Source organism: Pagrus major, chromosome 3 (assembly GCF_040436345.1).
Source record: "Pagrus major chromosome 3, Pma_NU_1.0".
Classification (NCBI taxonomy): domain Eukaryota; kingdom Metazoa; phylum Chordata; class Actinopteri; order Spariformes; family Sparidae; genus Pagrus; species Pagrus major.
Genome location: NC_133217.1, coordinates 5,930,731 through 5,952,876, shown reverse-complemented (window position 1 = coordinate 5,952,876; position 22,146 = coordinate 5,930,731). Strand labels below are relative to the sequence as shown.

Genomic DNA, 22,146 nt, shown 5'->3' with positions numbered 1-22,146 from the left:
CTACAATTTTGGACTAGATTACACATACATACATAAATAGATTGCAGTGCATACAGAAATCTTTATGCTAGTTGGTAAGTAAAATATAGGCTACCGTACAGTATATATATTATGATTAAGTGATAATGTATTTGCAGCATCTTGTGGAAATTGTCTTGGGGGATTGTCGTGTAGCTCAACATGGTGAAAAAAAAAAAATCATGATTTGGATTAAAAAAACCCACCATGTGTTAAAAGTGTGTGTAAAAACTAGTAGGCTAAGTGAGCAGATGTTAAAACCATTCATTATAGCAAACGCATTAATGGTTAAAATAGATATCTGAAGTTTATGGATAAATGGTTTGAATAGATAGCTAAAGTAATGTGCAAATGGTTAAAAGAGAAAGCTAGCTAATAGCAATGGATAAATAGTTTAAAAGGATAGCTTGCTATGAGGCTAATGATGAGTTAATGGTTAGGAGAGATTGGCTAGGTAGCTATCTTATAGCCAGGGGTAGCTAAATGATTAATGGGGAATATTACATCATCAAAAAGCATATTGGTTGATCAGCCAACATTTTGGTAGCATTCAGTGAACAAAAAAATGTTTACCCTGACTCTATCATTATATAACTTCAATTTTGTAGCATAGAGCTAAAATCTTTAAACCATTTATCCATTACTTTTGGTAATAGTAATGGATAAATGGTAAAAAAATAAATAAAAATAAAATAGCAAGCTAGTAGTGTAGGCTAATGACAGGTATATTTAAGGGAAATAGGCTAGGCTAGCTGGCTTGCAGCAATTGGTAAATGGTTAATGGGAACATGGAGTTATCATCAGCATTGGGCTCACATTATGTGTTTCTTTTCACTAGATAATGTTTGTAGATTAATTATACATGATAAACCAAAATTTTGGTAGCATTCAGTTAACATAAAATTGGCAAACCACGAACATTATCATTATGCCTAAAATATGGCTCCATTACCTCTGTAGGGTGCTTCGCTAGTTATATGAGCTTTTGTCTTTCATGCATACTTTATACATGATGATTAATGATGATTAAAATTGACAGATGACAAATAACTGCTACCTAGCTATACTCTCAAAAAAATAGAGGTGCTGACCCAGAATGCTTTGCAAACCCCATCCTCTATAATAAGGCCTAATGCACAGTTGAGCTAAAGTAAAATTCACACAGTGAATAGCTACAGAAAAACATAATAATGGATAATGGCTTCAGTTAGGCCGCTGGATAAATATTGAGGTGACGGATGAACAGTTAACTGTACAGAAAATAATGTTGTTTCAAGGGTGATCATCTTGTCTGTTTAAAATTATAGAAGTGGCAGATTATACTTTGGGTATAAAATAAGAGTTAACTTATTCTCCTTGCTTATGTGTTTAGTATGATGCAGTCTAGTAGGCCTACCTGGCTGATACTTGTAAACACTTCCTCATTTGAGCAAAAGGGGGAGCAGTGAGCAGCTGTAAAACACACCATCTCCTGTGCACAGACAGAATTTGAGCAAGACACTGTAGCCTTGAAATCTGAAGTGACAGCTGCTTTCAAAGCATTCAGGATGAGCGTTCAACTTCCACTGTGAGAGTCTTTATTGGATTTTTTGAAGGACTGACATGTGGATGCAGTGGCCTGCTTATATTCTCACACCAGCTGAACAAGTAAAGGATAATATTCACGTACAATTGCCTGAAGAGCCGGGATGCTCAACAGCTGAGTCAGTGTATTATGTTAAGTGGCAGGCACTTCAGACACACACTCTTTCCAATAGACAAAGAGAGATGTCCATGACCATTAAAATCTTTCAAAATCCCTTAAGAGCTGCTTTGAAAGGCTGTTGACGATTAATTATTCATCCGCCCTTAGTGTGTGTTTTGAGTCCAATGTGTTATTTATTCATATCCCAGGTGAAGAGTTAAATCCCTTGTTTGTGTATACTTGTCAGTTAAGTGGGTGTATCTTATTTTGTCGAATGTCCTCGATTTTCAAGTCAGAAAGGGTTAAAAACTGACTAGTAATTAGATCAGCATTTTTTTGACAGGGACATATTTCATAAAAAGGCTGCACAGGGATATATCTTGTTTTATTCCTATTTTTAAATCGGCGTCCTTTCCCAAAAAGAAAGCTTTTTAATCACCATGATGAAAAAAAAATTGAATTGGCATTTAAGATATGAGTCATTTAATCTCACAAAATAGCCGTACAGGTATGCAGGTTTAAACAGCCAGCCTCCATTTCTCAGGGCTCTTCCCATACAAGCCACACCTGGTACACTTCATTGTCTTTGAGTGTACGCTGTTCACACCTCCTACAAAGAACACAGGTACATCTCCAGGGAGTAACCCAAGCCTCGAAGAATCTGCTCCTCCTTGGGGAGCAGTTCTTTATTATTCCTCAAGCACGCCACGGCCCTGTACTACACACATGCACACCCATACACGGCTACATTCTCACTGCACTCTGTATGGTGAAAGTCATTCAGACGGAGGCCTTGAAAGACAGGCAAGTGCCTAAACGACTATCACTCCCTGTAGGTTTTTGTACTTTGCAGCAGCTGAAAAGTCTTACCTGGAGCTTTTCAACGAGTGAAGCCATTCATCAACTCGCTGTAAGAGTGAGTAGGTGTATACCTGTAAGTACACGCAGAGACAAACGAGAGAGAGAGTAAAGAGTGGTGCGAGTACATGCTTGTGTGTATGCAAATGAGTATGCACTTCTTCTTGAACTTTGCAACCCTATTACTGAACCATAAAGTTTGAATTAAAAGTGACTCTATGGGATGCACAGTATACATATAGTCTGCATAATATATGGTTGTTAACTGAAACTCCTCATTCCATTCATATATCAAAGTCCATTCACCACCAGACGCTGTCTCTTCATTTCTATGCATCCAGGCCATGAATGTAATGCTAGCCTCCTGGCACACAGGGCAGTCTACCTCTCTGTCTCTTTGTTTGGTATACATGTGACAAGGGCACAATAGAGTGCCGGACAATAGGCCACTTATTGAGTGACTGGCAGGGAGTGGGATACATCCCAGATCGTGTGTCACTCTGCGGCCTCGTGCACCCTACAGCTCGTGGTCAGTGTCGGGTTGCACTCTCCTGTGACGGAGTGGCGAAGGTGCTAGCTGCCATTTTGGAAATCAGGGAGAGGTCACAGAGGTCAAGATGATAAATACAGTGAAAATAAACATAATCTTAGTTGACTTTGTCTTCATACAGATACCCATTCGGGGTTGTAGTCCCTTTATGCTACCCATGAAAAAAAATATTATTATGGTGGAGTGGTGAGGAGTCAGGAGTCTTACAGCCTGAGGAAGCTGCTCCGTAGTCTGGTGGTACAGCAGCAGATATTTCTGTATGTTTTGAACAGACCATGGCAGACACCTCACTTCACCAATATAGCTGATGCTCGGTAGATGGATACCAATGATGTTCTGGGCAGTTTTCAATCATCCCATGCAGACAGAGCCTTACTGTCCTGGGACATGCTCGTTTGTAAATGATGACAAGAACTTGGCACTAAAATCAACAACCAGCTCCTTGGTTTTACTGAAGCTGAGCAGTAGGTTATTCTCTGTGCACCACTCTGCAAGATTGTTGATTTCCTCATATCCTCCTGATATGAACTCTCATCATTGTTTGTAATGCGGTTTAACCTCCTTTTTTTTTAGATAGGGAAATTTGTCCAGGAGCCACTTGAATTTAGCAGCTTAAAGTGAATTAGCCATAACCGAATAATGTCATGAGTAAATAAACGTAATTGACATGTTGTCTGTTACTACTGCATGATGTGTGTGTGTGTGTTTCTGGTTGTGTGTGTGTCTGTGCGTGAAAAGATTTTCCACCTTGTCACCGTCAGCTGACTATCAGTCATTGCCTTTAGCTGAAGCTGATTCTCTCTGTGATCTCGAGCTTTCGACGTCAAACGCCTGCCATGACCTTCTGGCCTGCTGACAGCAGCTCTCTGAGAAAGAGAGGTTTAAGGTTTAACATTGCAATTAAATGTAAAGATGGTACAGTATCCCCACCATGTGATATCAAACATAGGACTGAACTCATGAAATAAACAAAAGCCACCAGTGTTTCAGAAGTTACATTATAAAATACGTCTTAAATGCTGACGGTATGTCACAGAGACAGCATTGTTTTTCATGATCAAAAAGCGCTTTGTAATTGTGACACTTTAGAGCCCCAATAAAATGTATGCTACATGTTTTATGGGCATATGATATTTATTTTTAATGCCTAATATTGTGTATAGTAGATGTATTATAAGAAGTATCATAATCTGTATGTTCTTAGAGTTTGTTTTTTAAAATATTTGCTTGATTTTTGCTTGATATCGTATGCAGTGTTGAAACTAGTATTCAGAACTATTATATATGTAAAAGTAGCAATACTTGAATATGAAAATACTCAATTCGACTGCATTGCAGATAGATTAAGATGTAGCATTTTATTGCTGTAGCTGGTAAAGGTGGGACTATTTTGAAGACTTTAAATAGTAAATGTACTCATAGTCTGCTGACTACTCAAAGCCCTTAACAACACTTGTCGCACTTATCCATTTATACTCATATTCCTACGCTGCTGGCAGATGGCAGCCTATCCAAATCGTACCCACATTATTTCTATGCTCAGCCATTCACTCACACCAATGGAACAGCCATTGGGAACAGCATCTCGCCTAAAGGGGACTTGCCTGAGGAAACCTCGCCGGGCGACCTGGGGATTGAACCACTGACCTTCCAATTAGTGGACGACCTGCTCTACCTCCTGAGCCACAGCTGCCCCTACAGTACTTTATATACTGCTGGGTGGTTGAAAGTATCACAGTGGATCAGATCATATAAATGGATCATACTGTCCACCACTTCAACATCAGAGCTACTTTGCACTACTTATCTCATGAATATATCCTACTGATTCATTTTCCAAATAATATACATACACATTTACATATAACACATACTATAGTGTATTATAATATATTTAACACAATGCAATGTTTGTGCAAAGGTGACTTGAGTGTACATAGTCTTCATTATTAAAGGGGCGATATGTAAGGATTGACCACCTGTCGAAGGTCACTACAAACAAATAGGGAGTAGCATATCATCAGAGGAACCGTTAACTGCTTCTAACTATACTCTTTTCTGTAGCCATCTACAGCTGCCATTAGCTAGTTAGCTCAGTTAGCCATGCAGCTAGCGGCCCTGAGCTGACTCCAGGCTCTGCAGACCTGCTGCTTGGAGCAATGAGCCTCCGTCTTTGACAGAATGTAAAAAAAGTAATATCCATTCACGTTCTGTTGATAATTTTTGGATTTTTGAAACATAGATATGACATATGGCGCCTTTATTTTGCTATGATTGCATTTTGTAGTTTTATGTCCTATTTATCACTCAATCTCTTCTTTGTCCTATGCTTATGACTCTTGAGCTGCTGTAACAAGTCAATTTCTCCTTTGAGGGTTCAAAAAAGTGTTATGGTATCATGTCGCATCATATCGTATCGTGTCGCATCATATCGTATCGTGTCGTATCATATCGTATCGTGTCGTATCATATCGTATCGTGTCGCATCATATCGTATCGTGTCGCATCATATCGTATCGTGTCGTATCATATCGTATCGTGTCGCATCATATCGTATCGTGTCGCATCATATCGTATCGTGTCGCATCATATCGTATCGTGTCGCATCATATCGTATCGTGTCGTATCATATCGTATCGTGTCGCATCATATCGTATCGTGTCGTATCATATCGTATCGTGTCGCATCATATCGTATCGTATGTTTTATATGTAAAATCTTAATCTGCAAAGGCAGCTGTCATATGTCGAGGAGTAAAAAAGAAAAGCAATAGAAATGGAAAAAGGAGCGGAAACCTACCTTAAAATTAGATTAAGCACTACTTGATCTTATGTTTTGTTGAGGTTTGCAGCTGAAATGTTCATGAACACTTGAGGAAAATTCTGCTACTATTGCAACTTGCTTTTGAGTGAGGTTGGGTCAAGGAAGCTGTCCATTATATTTGGCATTTACAGAAAAAGCATTAAAAATATCTTTTTTCTCTCTCTCTCTCTCTCTCTCTCTCTCTCTCTATCACACGCACGCACGCACACACACACACACACACACACACACACACACACACACACACACACACACACACCACTGGAATCCGGCTATATCCAAACACACCTGATCTGGTTATGACATATGTCTGCTGCGCATCCACACGCCCCAGTACTGTCAGTGAACTTGCCTTGTAATCCAGCCCGTGTGTCCGTGTGTGCTCCGCTCCTCATATTTTTGCATGAGTAGCTTACAAACTGCTCCATTTTTGAACTTCTCTCCCTCTCCCTCTCTCTCTCTGCCTCTCTCTCCCTGCGTGTCTCTGTGTCTCTCTCTCTCTGGAGGTGGGGGCAGAGAGCTATTAGCTGCGCGCTGCAAACATCATTAGGAGGGGAGACGCTTTCCACCGTCAGCGCCGGAGCAGGGCAAGGGGAGCCCTGGCAACAACGAGAGACACAAACTCAGCAGCCCGTTACACCCAACAGTAAGTCCCACAAAACTGCTCATTCAGTTACTGGTTTCTGCAACCTGTCATCGCCTCCACCGTGCCACTTTTTCCTCTTTCTCTGGAGCTGTTGGAGAGAAAATGGCTGGAAGAACTGGGCAGGGTGGCGCTGACGCTCCGGTTTACTTCAAAGCCTTGGGAAATGTTTACTTCGCCCTCTGACCTATTTCTAAGTGAGCAAACAGCCAGGGGTCGAGCGGGCTTTTTCCGGTGTACACTTGTCATTTCGGGGCGTCAGCGCGAAGTAGTGTTTAAGTGGGGGGGGAAAGGCAGCGGAGGCTCGGCTCGGATTGTGACCGAGCCGAGGAGCGCGTTCGCCGGGGCGAGCTGGCGTCGGGCAGGCGCTGCACTTCCACTAACTGCGCCACTCGACCTCGGCTCCCAACATTTTGCTCTTCGCAAGACTGTTTGTCAGCTTCTCACACTGACACACACCGCTAAATAACATGGCTTCGAGCCGCGTGTGTCTTCTTTTCAACTCTTTTCTTTCCGAGCGGGACTGTCATTACATTTTAATCTACGTTTCACCATCGCGGAAGTGTTTTTCTCCACACGAAAAGAGACGAAGAACAACTAAGCACCAGTCCCACATAATGTGTCTCAGTGTTGGCACAAAAAGCGTAGTTGTCAGTGTATTTTTGCACGTTGTGGTCGTTTATTAGAAGATGTAAGCGCACGTAACATGTTACTACACAGTGTTTTACATCGCCAGCTGGTTGTAAAGGACATAGGGTTTGTGATTGCTGGACTACCCGTGATGTCATTCATCCTAGCTTGGACCATTATATAACGGGACTGTAGGGAAGCCTGTGATAGCAGGCTATTTTTACACTGTTTACACCTCGGAGTTGCACTCAGGGTAGTCTATGCGTCCCAAGCGGTAGGTAGCCTATGCTTTCACTCACATTTATGAATTTAATATGGCATCCAGATGAGACAGATGTAGGCTGTGTGATAAAAGATGACAAGCTGCAGCTCTTCACACACCAGCTGCATCCAAGTGCCCCCCCCAACCCCAACCCTTGTTGTGTAATTATTTTCAATTTGAACAGAAAAAGTCTGATTTACTTGTTGATTGTGTGTGTTTTTTTCTCGTCTTTGTTTATTGAGCTGCCTTCCCTGAAGCAGTGAGTCCTTAAGAGAGCTGCTACTGTACAAACACCTCACGAGAAGCTGCAGATACTGTGTTTATGGCAGCATGTTGGAGTCATCAAGATTGGGAGGGTTACTTTAAAAAAAATGCAGCATCACAATGTTAAAGTAATGTAACTTGATTGCTTTCAGTTCCTTTTTTATAACCTCAATATCACGATTTACAAGAGTAAAGAAATATCAATACGATGACTTTTATTTCATCATCTTTTATTTGTTGTCATGTCTACGCACGTGCATGATTACAGACTACTATGTCATTCTTTATTTTGAAAATGTAATCCTGTTAGTAATCCCTTTTTTTTTACTATCTGTAATCTAATTACATCTTTTTTTCCCTGTAACTTCACAGGAATACAGTTACATCTTTTGTATCCTTATTATCCTGTTACATGTATTCTGTTGCTCCCCAAGCCCGGTTTGCAGTACATCTGAATATATTTAGATTATTAGCTCACTACTGGGTACAACAAACAACCAATATGTAGATGTTTACAGTTAAAATGGAGATTTGATTGATGCTTTTGTATCTGATGCACCGAAAAGTTTGCTGGTTAACATCCATAAAGTTAATACAAACTTTGCAAAAATGTTTATGGAGCATAATTAAATTTTCAAGTAATGCTTGTAAGCACATTGTGCCTCAAAACTGTGTAATTTTTTCCAAAATATTGCATTCAAAAACTTCCACTTATGCCGCCCTGCAGCCTCTCTGTTGACCAGTAATATCGGTTTACTTAGCAGAATTTCAGTAAACATACATGTACAGTATTTGAGACCTAGTGAGCACACAGATCAACATTTTTTGGATTATTCTGCTCGATATTTATATAATATACAGTAATTGATACAAGTGGCTCTCAGTGATTGCTGACAGATGCTGTCTAATAGATACTAAATGAGAAATGATCTCATGTGTGGTGCTCATAGCTCTTGCTGAAAGCCCCACACTGACATTGCATAGCCTCCTGAATAGTGAAACAGATATAGCAGTGTATTTTTTGTATGAGTTGAGAATAAATGTAAATATTTTTTATGAGTAATTACATTTAGAGCACGGCGATGAACGATCTTTCACTGAGCAGGCTACAGCGATCTTTAAAGTCCCTACTCCACTCAGAAATATGTTTCTCTTCTTGTACTTACAGCTGAATGTTTGAGCTTCATTGTGCAGAGTGATGAATGTGCAGAGTTTGGCACTAGAAGGCTGATACTCATCGCTGAATGTGGAAATGTTTCTCTGTGCTCATTGAAAATTGAATTTTAAAGAGGTGGGCCTACGAGCATGATTTGTGACAACACAAATAGTCTGGAAGCTAATCCTGGTCCGATATGCAGCAAACACAAGTGTGATGTGGAGACTTGAAGCCTCCAGTGGGAGACATCTTGTGTCCAGCAAATATTCATTTTATTGAAGGTTAAGACATAGGTGCCATTTTAAGGATTTGAATGTGGATAACACTTTTTGTCGCATGTGATAAAGACATTAGTGAATTTGTATGCCTTATACATGTGTGGGGGGGATCTTTAATGTCTGATGATATGAATATCCATGGCTATATATTCTTAAATGCAGAAACACACAAGAAATCCTGAAAAATACTTGCTTCTGTTGTTACTCTTCAATATCCATATAGTCTAGTAACCATAGTGTAGAATTTGTAGTGTAGTATTATATATCACAGTGTCATAACAGCATAACATCAATGTTAACAACAACAATGAGCAGTGGTCATGGGTATATAGTCTTTATACCTCCATTGTAAAGTTTGAAGGTGACAGGGAGGGGACTGTTGTTGAGTATTTTTATGATCACCTGGGATAGGCAAGCAGAAAGAGAACTGTGAGCACTTGAGATATTGAGATATTGTTAAGTTATGTAAGTTATATTTGAGTATATTCAAATAATTTCAGTTTTGTTACTGTTATCATCATATATTTGCTTGTCTATGGTGTTGAATTCTACCGTATTAGTGTTGAAAATATATATTTTAATAATAATAACAAGTTTCATGTCAGTCAGGACATAACATTTTGCGAAATTAATTGAAAATGTATTAATTGTGCTTTAATTACTTTAAGGAATTGGAGTTGAGAATTTGGCTCGTCCTGTTCTCTGTGTTGTAGAGACAGCAGGCCGGAGAGGGAGAGAGCTAGTTATCAGGGGGTGAAATGGAAACGAATCACTTATCATGAGCTCTGTAACGGGGGATGATTCGAGGAGAAGGTGTTAAAGCAAAGGAGGCCCAGTATTAGCCCCTGTGGAATACCATGAGGAGGTCTCTGAGGTCATGGTCTAAATACAGACAAACTGTTTTACTTAAGAGAACAACCAAAGATCAACCAAAGATGTACAGCACCGGTTGTAAAGAAGAGTGGAGATAGAGCGTGGGTCAGCTGCACTGTGCATCGGATCGATGGAACAAAAGTTAAACTCAGTTGTTCCAGCTGTCTGTCAGGATGGGGGTTAACGACCAAGACTTGTGTGTTAAGGGTGGTGAATAATGACCAGAGAGATGATAATACAAAGGGTGGAGACTGAAGCTGACAAGCTTCTACATGAAAATTGACTGAAATGAGCATTCAGTTTTGATCATCGAAATCAAAAGCAGGATCAGTGATTCTGCCAGTATTTTTTTCTCTCCACCCGCGTCTGCTTGCACACTCCAGATACTTATCCTGCGTGCTTTTAAGACAATCAGCTGACTGGTACCAGAGGTAACTCTGACAGCGTTGCAGATACTGGGTTTGTTTTCAGTCTCAGAGATCCTTTATTGATTTTTTTGGGAAGAGGGTTTACTCTAAACAGGTTTGAGAAACCAAACTTTGCAACAAACTTGTGTTCTGTCTTGTGTTATTTATTGTTGAATCTCTGATGGCTGGTGTTTTCTTGTTAACTCTGAAATCTTTACTTTTTGTGACTATTATTTGAACTTGTCTAACCCGAACCTGCAGAGAGCCACCAGGATAAACTCAAGCTGTTTGTACTTAAAATAATATTGTGAAAATGTAAATGACAGTTTTTGGGGCATGAAACATCTGTTGATCTGAAATCCAGATGTGATCTAAAAATTAATTGCCGAATATAAAATGTTTAAATTGAAAATAAAATCTTGACCTTATATCAAAAAGCCAAATCGAATCTTGGATTTGGAGAATCATGACACCCCTCGTAGGTAAACAGAGGGACTGGTAGAGATACAGGCAGGGGGATAAGGACCAACCAGGTGCTGAGCTTGTCCAAAACTGACACGTGGAAATGCTAAAATATATTTTAGCTGTTAAACAGTAGAGGGAGTAGTTGTAGTTGGTCAACAGTTGAAAGTCAAGTAGTTTCAGATTGGAGCAGAGAGGGGTTTGATCGTGTCTAACAGAGGACCAGGTTTAATATTGTCCAGGTTTGTAAAAGCTGTGGATTTATCTTAGTTATGATGGTGAATGTGGAGGCTTTGTGATAGGGAAACACCAAACTGTAGTGCTCTATTATGTAGATGCCGCTGTGAATCAGGGGTGCTGTTCCACCCACGTACCACTCACACTCACACACACACACACACACACACACACACACACACACGCACGCACACACACACGCTTACCACTGCCACCATAGCCTTTGATTCCAGCCGCCACTCACTTTCAAATGGTAATGAGAGGCAATTAGAAGCCAATGTGTCCTAATCACAAGCCATTTAACTGAGCTTGGCTCATTTGTCAGAGCCATATGTGCACACGGACCCACACGCTCAAACACACATGAATACACACATCTGCTAGATCATGCCACAGTTCTTGTCTTTGTCTACTTATGTAAGGGAAAAGAGGAAAATTGTGTGTTAGCAAGCGTGTGCTTGAAAGAGACAGCGAGAGATTTCCAGGTAATGATTGGGCGGAGGTTTCACGGCTGAATGAGTAAGTGACAGAAATGGCTCTATCCTCCAACCTGCTAATACAGGCAGAGTGAACGATGGGTAGGTGGAGCAAATGGACCGACCAATGGCTGAAACAGGTGTCTGTGTGTATTTCTGGAGAAATTAGTTGGAACAAAAGTACCTTCTCTTAACTTACAGAATCACTTTGGCAGATTACACACTGCGGGTAGAGGTGTGATGAAGGGTAAACACCACCTGAAACAGCATTAATCCATATCCTGTGATATCCCGCTGTTTTGGCATGCATTGTCCTCTGCTAGATCGTGATGTCGTCGTGAGCGCAGGTAAAAGAGTGCACTGAGGTTTGCAAAAGCTTTAGGTGGTAAGAAAAACGTATGTAAATCATGCTGCGTCAAATAAAAATCTACTTAACACAATGCCACATCAATCACTATTAGCTCTTATGTGCAGCCGAAGTTTTTCTGTTTTTTGCAACAATGTTCAGCATATTGATAAGATATTGCTTCCTTTTCTCCCTAATATCTCTCGGCTATGTTGACTTTCACATACATAAACTTTATGTTCGATACGGGATCATGAAAATATGTCAACTGCAATGTTGCTGCATTCACTCCACACTGCTGTCACAGGTTATTCCCCGGTCACCTCCTTTTACACAAAGGAGCTACATGAGCTACACAGAGAAGAAGAAAAGCAACGAAGGTAGTAAGGGACCCGAAACAGGATAAAAACAACGGCAATGTGTGAGAAAAATGATTTTTGGAAACATAAAGAGCGGTGGTGGGTGTGGGTGGGGGCAGATCAAGAGATTGAGCTGTCTGGTTGAACCATGCGGCGCGCTCAGACCTTTTCAGCTTTTCCTTTCATCCTCCTCTATTCACGAGTGCACGTGCATGCACACCAGAGAAAGGACACACTCTCACACAGAATACTGCTTTTAAAAGGGGATCAATGAGAGTTTTTTGTATTTTGTGTGAAAGAACATTCCACCGTTTGTGATCGTATGTGGCTTTATTGCTTAGTGCACAGTCTTGTGTTTCTTAGACTGCTGTCTGTATGAGCAGCAAAAGCAATTCAATTGAGGTGCCATGGCAAGCACTTAAATCTGCAATTCATGGAGGCTATAAAGAGTGAAAACATGTTAGTGGTTATAAAGAGGTCAGTGAGAACACTTGAAGTCCCTTTAGTCATTTCTAGATGTAGAATTCAATCAAAAATATACATTATAACATCCAGAGGGGGTGTTAAGCACTTTAAAGTACTCGTACTTTATGTGTCAAAGTCAAAGTACACATTATGTGTCAAAGTACATGTGTAATTCTGCAGTCTCTGTGACCCTATTTCCGTGCGTACCGTTTTTATTTTGAAGCGGCAATCTAATCAATACCAATCTTCTGAATGGCCGAGGTAATCCCAGTGTTTGAATGAGAGAGAGAGACACACACAGAGGGAGGGAAATAGAGGGAGAGAGGACTGAAGCCATCCTACAAACTTGTGTTACGCTGTCGGGTCGATAAGCCACTGCACGGCTCAATAACCATGTGAAAAAGGGAAGCTGGCTTTGGGACTTAGTTCAGCCGTGTGTTGGCTTTGGCTCTGTAATGGCTGCCAGTGTTGCTGACATGATATACAGTTGTCTATATGCCAGGCAAGTTGCTGTAAAATGCTAAACTGGACTGAACTCCAGAGTGTATAGTGCCTGAATGTAGTAGTATCTCTAAACCAAGCTACAAATGTGAGGCCCCACATCAATTTGTATCCCAGCAACGAAAATTGGCTAAAATCCTCCGATCTGTTTTTATAAACACTCTCGAAAGATAGTTCCTGTGCCTGAGCTATACATGAAATATGATGCCTCATGTAAGTCATCATGCAATGGTTGATTCAGTATGCTGCCCCTTTGATGTCTCTGCCTTGATTCATATTTGATCATACTCCGAGCGAAGCCCGGGTGAGTGGAAATGGTTTTAAGCTTTGGCCTTTTGAGGGCCAAGTTAAATGAGGGAGACTGATAACGGCTCACTCTTTATAGGATGTCCAAATGTGGTTGGAGTTATTTCTCTATGTTTGATAGAATTACAGAGTGCATCATGGAGCAATGTCTCTAAGCTCTTTCAACTGTGCCTTTTTTGTTGCCTTAATGATTATTCTCCATCTCCCTTCTCTAAAATATATTTCCACTCATTTCCCTTCATCAAAAACAGTTAGTTGTCTCATGTAACCTCAACTTCTGTCGTTCTGCTCAGTCTTCCACGTCTTCTTGCAACTGGATTCTCTTCTCTTCTCTTCTCTTCTCTTCTCTTCTCTTCTCTTCTCTTCTCTTCTCTTCTCTTCTCTTCTCTTCTCTTCTCTTCCTGCTGGCCCAGTCTTCTCTGCCTTATCCTTATCGGAGGCAGTAGAGGATTACAGTGGGGAGTTGACACTGACTGGCAGTCAGACAGCTCCTGCAGACGCTTCTCTTCCCCACAGAGCTCCAGGCCTGGGACAGGGATAAGCTGACAACCTGGGACAAAGCCAGATAGATAGTGATGAAGAAGAGAGATGAAAGAAGAATGCTTGGAATCGGGGTCATCTTCATATATTGGAGCACAAATGATATTATTTCTGTTACCCCAAAATAAGCATCACATTCACAGGCATTGTCTTTGTAAAGATAAGGGTAAACGTAGCAATTTTTATAAATTTGTAAATTTAGGGGTGTACTGTAAATACCTGCTCGGTTAGGTGAACCCAAGACGCTTGCTTACATTGTTGGCAGCTGTGTTTCTTTTCTGCGGGCTGCTAATAGTTTGTTTCTTTTATTCGTGCCGTTGTTGTTTACATCTTCTTACCTTAGCTTCCTCGGCTAAATTAATTTCGACCTTCTGAGGCCGGACAGGGCTATGTTACGTATATGTGGCGCAGAGATGAAGACTCTTTTTAAACCGGTATGGGGAGTATGTCAGTGGTGACGGGAGATAGTTTTCTATGCTAGCTGAGATCAAACGTCGGCCTCTGGGTCTGAGAATTGAAGCCAATGCAGAAGTACCCAGAGCTGCAGTTTCTCGAATGGCTACTTGAGGCTGGGTCAAGATAGAATACCGATAAATCCCAAGAAACTGGTCAATCTTTATGTGTGGACACAGGTCAGCTATCTGTGAGCTTCAGTCTGGCTCTTTAGAAACTTATGGGCCACATCAAGGTGGTTCTGTCCACTATTTTATACAGTCAGTGGTTGAGACCAGTGTGTCAGAGTGACAGTGGGAAACATCGTCACATCTACCGGGATGTTTCACTCTGGACATCATCATACGCCAGCTCACTCAACCCTAGATCAAAATCTGCCTGGGAGCTGAGAAGGGTCCTTCATGTTACACTAAATCTATATTAAAATAGTTTACATTATGTTAAAAAATGACCTCATGTGCTTGCCTTTTGTGGTACTTCTACCTCAATGGTTGGGAGTAAAGCCCCCAGACCCTCATCTGCAAGGTGGGTGTGTGTGTTTGTGGGTATCAACAATGACTTAACTCTGAGCCAGGAGGATATGCATTTAGGGAGAGGAATTCAATAACAGGAAAATGGCCAGTGATAGAAACAATCCCTGGAATACCAAAACCCACCCTTCACCAGTGTTGTTCTTGGCACAAACTTGCTTTCCATTACTACTGTTTACTCCTTGAGATGCTCAAGTACAATGCATCCCCAAACATCTCATTTCATTGATGGTTTGCGATGTGGCATGTGCAGCGAAGTCCTGAATTCCAGTCTGTCCGCAGCCAGTTGTTGTCACCGTCCCCCTCTGGATGAAAACATTGGACTTAGCACCATATGGTCAGGGGCACACATGGGTGGGCACTGGAGGACAGGTTGAGACAAGCCTGTGCAACCAAACCACAGGCAATATTTAAAACAGTGTCTGTAAGGCTGAAACTATTTCCTCTCCGACGGAGCTGTGGTGTGGTTTGAACAGAGCAAGTTGCTGGATTTCTTCTGTTCGTCTGTCTATCTGGCTGGCTGCGTGACTGGTAGTTGCGGCTTGGCCAGTTCGTCTATTTTACTGGATGGCTGGAAGGCTTGGATGGCCGCGGATCAGCCTCATCTGGCCGGACATTTGACTGGATGCTTGGCTGCAGGCTGACAAGCTTTCTGGATACCCGTCTGGCTGACTGACTCGCTGGCTGCCTGACTGACTAGCTATTATTTCTGGACCTTCCTTTAGCTATGTAGTAAGCTCATGACATTGGAACAGGGACATTTGGCTATGACAGTCAGGGAGGTGTGCTAAAACACTGATGACAGAGATAAGACTGAGTGAGCCAGGATGTTCCCTGCCTGCCCACGAGACCCTGGAGTCCATCACCAATTACCGTATCAGCACCTCTTTAGAGAGCGTCTCTTTTTCCGTTTTTCTTTCATGAATCTGTGATAGTTTTGTATTTTTACAAAGTTTCTCCAGTGGCCTGCTATTACAGCTTGATGAGCAACAAAGCGTCCCCTGAAAGTAACGGGATTGCATACATTGTCGGCTGAGGAGAGGCAACTTAATTGGTGCTATAAATTACACAGACATGTTCTAAGATGGTGACATTACTCCTGCTTTGAGTGTAGTGGCAAAAGCACCGTGCAAGACAAATATGGCTGTACATGGTTAATGGCTTTCATTTTTGTAGTTTTGTGCATAGTACTGCACTGATAACTTAAAGAGAAATTCAATATCTTTCAGCTGTTACACTTTAAAAAGGTGAAAAGGTGGAATGCTATTTCACACATTTCATTGGTTGCTGTAAAGTGTGAGGTATTTTAGTGTGTGTGTGCATGTGTTTGTGTGAGATCTAGTGCTGTCAATCTTCCTCTGTAATCCCATTCGAATATCATTCCTGATAAGTTTTGATATTATAGCATGAAGTGTGACATGAAATGGGGATTGGAGAGCCACAGGTCAGATTTGAACTCTGGGCAGCTTCAGCGAGGACAGGCGTACACGCTACCAGCTGAGCTACTTGTGCACCCCTATATTCACATTTTTAATACTTAAACTACTTAAACACCAGCGCCTATCTGAAAAGTTGAGAGATTTTCAACTAGAAGCGCTCTGAAAGAAGACTGGGAGCAGCACTTTTTCTCTGTGCTGCTGGTACTACGAAAAACGTTATGTAGACATAGGCCCTTAGCCTACAAATTTACAAAAAATATACATTTGAATAATAATTTAACTCCAGACATTCTTTTCAACAGCCCTAGTATGATCAGACTAGTGTTTTTTCCATTAGAACAACAAGCGTGTGAGGGTCAGGTGATGAGCTACAACACAGATACATGAGGTTAATGTGAGGTTTCACTGTGGTCTGGCTTTCCTGACACTGTCATCGACTATCAACGGCCACAGTGGGAGAGGTGACTTGGCTGCAAAATGGCTAAGTGTCATACCTCCATTGCGTGAGCCACAATAGTACACACTCATAAATACACTCCACACCCCATGCAGAAGCGCACGTTTCACATCAATCTCAAACATGACTTGCACCATATAAAGACATTCATAGCACGTATTTGTATGGACATACAACACAGAAACTTGGTGCAGCTGTGCTTGTGCTAGTGTACACATCCATTGCCGGGGTTTGCCCAGGGAAAATACCTGCGGTAGGAGAAGAAAGTTGACCTAATGGGAAATCACAAGGCATCCTCATCAGACCAAAAATAATTTGTACATTCCATAACCTTAATAGCTCTTACGGGAACTTTAAAACTTCAGATCTCAGCCAGCAGCCACAGTTTGAGTATCAGGTGGTTTTGGAATCATCATCATCAACAAACACATAGGTGTCTTTGATACGTATAGCTCACTTCAGGAGAAACTGGAGGTCTAATTTGTGAAAACGCACAGGCCTGAAAACATATGTTATATTTAGTATGTGATAAAAACACATGTAAGTGTGATTGATGGTCGGGAGTAACCCTGCTACTTTTGATGTGGATCCCTTATTCATCCAAACCATCAGAGCAGGTAGATCCCTTTAAAAGTATCTAAAGATTTCTTCTTCATCTTGAGGTTTTAATTCACATGTTGTCCTGAGTGGAAGGTCTAAGGTCTCAGATGTTGTTTCCATTGTGTTAGGAGTAATATATTTTTTTCTCTTTGCTGTAGTGCTCTTTATCTTCTGGGCTGTGATATGGTTTGTGGGTATAGTTCGGTAGAAAACAGTTCCTACATGAAACTTCTCACAGTAATGTCTGTGGATTATCCTGAGTAACCGGGTCATGGTTTCTGGAATACTGCTGTTGAGTTTGTGTTGTGGTGCATTGACCACCTCAAACCTCGTGCCAGACATCTATGCGACTCCAAGTCTCGGCTACTCACACTAAAACAATCTAGATTGATAGATAATGCTTCAAGTACAAGGAAAAATCATTGTATTTTTGATTTTGTGGTGAACTGTCCATTTACTAGTGTGGTTATAGTGAAGTGCTGTAAGACGACAATAATGACGCAGGGCCTTACAAATAAAGTGACTTTTTATTGTCAGTTGTTGCTCTGTGCTCTCCGCTGTGTTCCTCTGATAGCTTGCCCCATAAATGTCACAGGAGTGCGACACAGATAAAAAGGAAATTGTGAGTTTCCACGCCGCCTTTGCTACACTGTGTGATTGGTAATGTGTTCTGAAAATGTTGGCACAATATTTCCCACAGCACTTTAAGACATCCTCCATCAAGGCAGATTCTGAATGGGCTCCTACTACGCCTGCTTGTCAGATGTGTAGCTTTAACCACTAACCTCCTATCAAACCTCTCACTGCCAATTAGCCTCAAAACCCAACAACAGACAATCTTTTTGAGTGAGGAGATGCTTTCGCCCCCCTCTTCCTCTTTCAGCCCAGTGCTTTTGTTTTTGAGGCGAGCGCCCAGTCAGCTTGGTTTAATCCTACATAACGTGCCATTAGCTCTGCTAGCGATTTGCCCCCACACTACCTCTAGCGTGGCTGCCTGAGATGGATAGCTGAGTGCATTTGCAACCTGACAGGACACTGTAGGCTACTGCCGAAAGTGTGGGGGTAGAGGTGTGTGTGTGTGGGGGGTGAGAGTACAGCGGTAGCATAACCCTTTTAGGAGGCACTTCATGGACACCATTTACACTTACTCAAAGCAAGAGGGCTGTCGTGTGGTAAGGGGAAACAGTGTGTAAATGTAGGTCAGGGGTGGGGGTCATTAATGAGTAAGATCATCTAAAATTTATGTTGTTTCAGGACATCAAACCTGGACAAAATGCACCTGTCAAAACTGCCATTGCTGATGTATCACATGTGGACTTGTATTTTTTTGGATAAGAGGCAAACTACATCATTTAGATACCACATCAAGGCACCCAACCGTTGATTATGTGATTGTCACTTCTGCTGATTAGAGGTCTTCACACAGGTCCAAAAAATTCAGGCCTGAACTCAAAAGACCCGGAAATGTAGTACTCAGAAATTAATTGGACTTGTCTATTATTTTAAAACTGGGACGAGGACCGGTGCAGAACCGAGAAATGTTGGACCCGAACCCAGCTGGGTGACACAGACTCAATCTGCACTGATTTCACTGGTGGTTGCAATTAACAACCTTAAACGAGAAAACATTGTATCATACCTGATGTAACGTTTCCCTCTTCACTGTGCCATAATTCCTCATTCTTGCAGAGAAAGTTGGTAAAATACGTCCAGGTTATCTGTTATTCATCTCTTGCTGATTGAAACAGCTTGGCTCATCCACTCATTATTTCATCTTAAATGTCCACCTGCTGTCATGGTAACGGATGACAAATGCAACTTGTTCAGAACCAGCTTTGCATAATAAATAAATCTTTGATTATTTGGCCTTTTTGAACTATAATAACAAAATCACATTTGTTGCCATCTATGAGATGAGTCTGATCACGGCCAGGTCTTCTGTGTGCTACTTGGGTAAAAAAACATGGATCCTAACACGTTTGGGTCCCAGGTTGGAAGACTTCTTCTGAATGATCAGATTTGATGGTGAAAGACTGTTAATGTGCTACTTTCTGCCCGGGACTAAACAATCGTGACCGTTGCTAACAGTCAGATAAAAGTCTGGAATTTACTGTTATCTGAAAGTGTTTCAAAAGGTATTCAATATATCTGTCTGCCACATAAATTGTCCTTGGCAGGGTAAAGAGAACCTCAAGTCAATATATTTTTAACTTGCTTTAATATTTCTGAGTTCAGCTCTCGGTTGGACCTGATCGATGGTTCAGTACCACCACTGTTGATGCAATTGGATCCCATTTAGTAGATCGCCTTGTTTACGATCCAACATATTTTCTCTGTTGTCCATTCACCTTGATACATTCTAAGTAAGGTAAAAGGAAATAGTTGTTTGCCTGGTTTGTAAGTACCTTGGCTCAAATATTCATTCCTCTAGAGATGTTATCTAACACACTACATTATAGAGAGACCTAATTTGCCGCTGACATACAGGGCTGTCACATTCGTTGAACAATGATGGTAAAACATTCAGGCAACTTGCTTCAACCTATCTGTTCTTGGACATCAGACAACCCAAGGTCTGTATGTAGAAAAGGGTAAGCCAGGTTTTCTGGGCTTTTGATGAAAACCCAGCAGCAACATGCACAAACACACACAGACACAGAAACTCAAACACACACTGCTGGATTTTTTCAGTTTGGTCAAACTGACCTGAACTCTATGACCTTTTCCTCAGAGCTCGAGTGACCCTGAACCATGTGAGGGATACAATGATTCACTGTGACACTGAACATCAGCTAGCATCTGCTAATACCCTCCTAGTGGATTAACAGCGGCAGAAATTGCAGACTGGTTTGAACTTACTGCTGCTGATCATTCGGTATATAATGAGATTTTCAACAACTATCCTGCCAAGATCCAGATCCTCCCCATGATGCAAGCCTCATAGGTCAACTCCTTTTCGCTTTATATAGCAAGACATGACAGCCTTGTTGACATGTTAGAAACTGTGCAAGAGAAACTGTTGTGTATTTCAAACCTTGCAGCTATTTTCTTTTTTATATTGTGACATTGTGCTGTGCTTATGGTCTGGTTAGGTTTAGGTGCAAAAACCACTTGGCTGGGATTTGTAAAAGATTATCATTTTGTCTTAAAATACCTGTTTTGTTGCCACAAAGACAAATGGAGATGTTGAGAAGTCAAGTGTTAAAGACCCTTTGTTTTGTCACCATAAACACGGATGGAAATTGTCTGAGGTTTCCTTTTAAATATCCAGTGGTTTCACACTTGCAAATGTTGAAATGCAGTCTCGAAATGCGGTCACTAAGTTGACAGCCTTCTTGCTCGTAACTTCCACACCATCCCCTCCACATGACAGTAATTTCATGAACATGTAATGTGAATGTGATTGCACAAATGTAAATATGGTACATAAGCCCATGACATGTACAGATGTTAACATATCAGCGGTTGCAGAAACGTTAACTGCTCCCATTTTATCCTGGTAACTGGACTGTTGATACTACATATTGCCGTTGCACATGAGCACAAGGCAGGTGTTTGTTTTGGAGGTGTTCTTTACATTTGAGTTTTGCTGCTCACTAGTCTGAGCCACTTGCTTCTGTCTAGCTGGCAGCTTGGTTGTTAGCGCTGACTCCTTGTGTTTATATTTGTTTGTTCACAGATGTCATGGATACCTCAGGAAAAGGCTTGCAAAATACTCTGCGTCAGTCGCCTTCTTCAGAGAGATTGCTGCAGCCCGCGCATTTAATTAGGGCTAGATGCATTAGAGACATGACAAAATACAGTGTCAGAGTTTGCTTTGTTTGCTAAGTATGCATGCGCATGAAATGTAGTCATCACAAGCATGTTAAAATGTGTGTGTATGTATGCAAGTGTGACTGTGTTTCATTTCCTGTCTGCTGACTTGCAACAAAACTAAGCTTTATCAACATGACCTACAGGCTATCTGTGTTTCATAGAAGCTTCTCTTGGAAGTGATCATCTCTTTTTCTGTTTATCTGGTGGCGATGTTGAAACAGAAACACCCATTTTCAGCTGAATGATCAATCAACAACTGGACAAAAACCACAAGTTCAAAGATTCACATTGCAAAAGATTTCTTTCAATCCCCAAATCACAACAGAGAAACTCAAGTCCCCTCTCCTGCAAACACCCTGGGATTGGATTCTCGGAGACCTTGCACAAGGCTGCTAAGAAGCTGCTGGATTTGCAGGTTTTCTATTTGAACTTTTTGCAAAGGTTTTTCTCCGTCCTAAGTGTGTTTGCCAAGCGCAACACATGATTATAGTCCACCAATAGCATTACTACTCAGGCCCCTCTGGTTCAGCTTTGGAGAAGAGATTTGGAGGGTTTATATTGTTGTTGTTTACTTCTAATCTTTTAAAACTGAGGCACAGTTTCATAATGCCTCGTAAAAGTAGTAAGCTTGTGTCCTGTGCTCATTTATACGGTCTTTCGGTTTGTAAGCCCCATGAGACGTGAAAAGAAAGGTTTTGCCCAGATGTGGTTCA

At 41.3% G+C, this 22,146-nt stretch overlaps 1 protein-coding gene across 1 annotated transcript in view; it reads left to right on the top strand.

Moving 5' to 3' along the window:
• Positions 1-6,439: 6,439 nt before the first annotated feature.
• Positions 6,440-22,146, top strand: part of atxn1a (ataxin 1a) — a 98,532-nt gene continuing 82,825 nt past the window's right edge. Inside the window, exon 1 of the mRNA XM_073462985.1 lies at positions 6,440-6,579. The gene's annotated coding sequence lies outside the window, so the exon portion shown is untranslated. The remainder of the gene's footprint in view (positions 6,580-22,146) is intronic.